The following is a 2,056-nucleotide window of genomic DNA, read 5'->3' as shown; positions in this document are numbered from 1 at the left end:
GTAAAGATGACCCTCGGGCTCCGGAAACCCAAGGGAAAAAGGCTTAGGTAGGCAAATGGTAAAACCAATGTTGGGCCTTGCTGGAGGAGTTTTATTCAAAACGAACTGTCAAGGGGGTCCCATAAATCACCCAACCGCGTAAGGAACGCAAAAATCAAGGAACATAACACCGGTATGACGGAAACTAAAGCGGCAAGAGTGGAACAAAATGCCAGGCATAAGGCCGAGCCTTCCACCCTTTACCAAGTATATAGATGCATTAATTAAATAAGGTGAAGCCACGAAAACGAACCAAGCGTTGACGAACGAATCCTCATGATCGCAACGAAACAGGAACTAACGAGAAGTAGCACATCCGGAAAGAAGCAAACAACAAGGTAAACATACAATACATAGACATGGCATGATGCTCAACCAAGTATGATGCATGACAAAGGCTACATGAAGCTACTCATGGCAAGAGATGATGCATACAAGAGCAACACATTAAAGCAAGTTTAAATTAGGCCTGAACGAACATATAACTAAACCGTAAGTCCTCATATGCAAATTTCGAAATTGCTCCAGATCTGAATAAACCTTATGTTTAAGTTTTTAAACAGCAAGTTAAAATGCACCAAGATGATCTACACGAAATTCTAGTCAAGTTACATATAAAGTTCATTTAGTTCGGAGCTACGACCTAGAAGATATTAGCAAAACAAGTTAAACATGGCATTGATGCAAAAGGCATTCAAACATCAAGCAAACACCCTCAAAACATTGATGCAACAAGATAATATGAAACTACATGCAAATCTAAGCAAGTTTCATATAGAGCACACTCCAAACGGAGCAACGGTGCAACACATACACTCCAAACAAGATATAACAACAATCTGTTCAAAACAACAATTAGGCATCTAGCAAGCATCAAAAAAATATGCTACGACACCTCAACATGAAAAGAAAAGGCCTGGCCATGATGTACAAATGAAGCTTAACAAAATATGAACACTGAGCTATCTCCAGAAATCACTAGAACATGATCAAAAGGACATGGCAAGATTGCAAATAATAACAGTTTTGCAGACTTATCAGAAATCACTGAGCATGACAGAAATAACATCAGGTTGCAATGTTTAGAGCTATAAAAAAACATGCTACATGAAATTACCATGGAAAACAAAGGCATTGTGTTCTAACATTAAAGACAGAGAACAAAACTCCCTTACTGAACTTATTCCAAAGATAAACAGAAAAGATGGTAGGATCCATGCAAACATGGCAAGTAATATGACAGATTCAGACATGGCAGGAACAATGATAAGTAGGCATGTTGGTGAGCTTGTACAACTCACCACAGAGCAATACATGGCATCAAGTGGTGACCGGCAGTAAGAAGACACATTTATGGAGCTAAACATGGCAATATAAAGTTCATAGGTTGCATGGATCACTAGCAAAGCTCATGACAAAACTGAACTTCATGTTAACAGGCTGACAACAACATTATCTAGCAATTTGAGAGCAAGATTACAACAAGCTACAGCAGACTATAAATGCAACCAGGGAAATGGATGGATAGAGCATGACATGTATAGCAAAACATCCTTAGTGAACAGCTTCCGATTATGCGTAGAATGACTTGTAGCAGCAGATTTACTTAGCATCATGATATAAAAGATTCAGCCCATCAAAACAGTAACAGCAAGTACCCTACTTCATGAGCTTGATGCACTCACTAAAAGACTCACAGAAATACATGGATTGCAGCACTATAAAGATGGCATGATGTAGCTCAAAACTCATGTAGACATCAAGCTCATAGGATGCACACGCAAAATGCAATGAAAAAGACAAATCACCAAGTTATAACAGTCTCAGCAGGTTAACATCATATGGCACTCTTGCAACGATGATTAGGGCATCAAGATGGACTCGAACTAGCATGGCACAATGGAACAAAATGAAGAGCATCTCATAGTGAACATTTTGACATATTACACGCAAAAAACAGAGTCGCACACACAAAGTTAAGGCATGATGTATCGTGCACCAGAATGTATAAGAAAAG

This window comes from Triticum dicoccoides, chromosome 6B, assembly GCF_002162155.2.
Source record: "Triticum dicoccoides isolate Atlit2015 ecotype Zavitan chromosome 6B, WEW_v2.0, whole genome shotgun sequence".
NCBI lineage: Eukaryota > Viridiplantae > Streptophyta > Magnoliopsida > Poales > Poaceae > Triticum > Triticum dicoccoides.
This window is presented reverse-complemented; position numbering follows the sequence as displayed.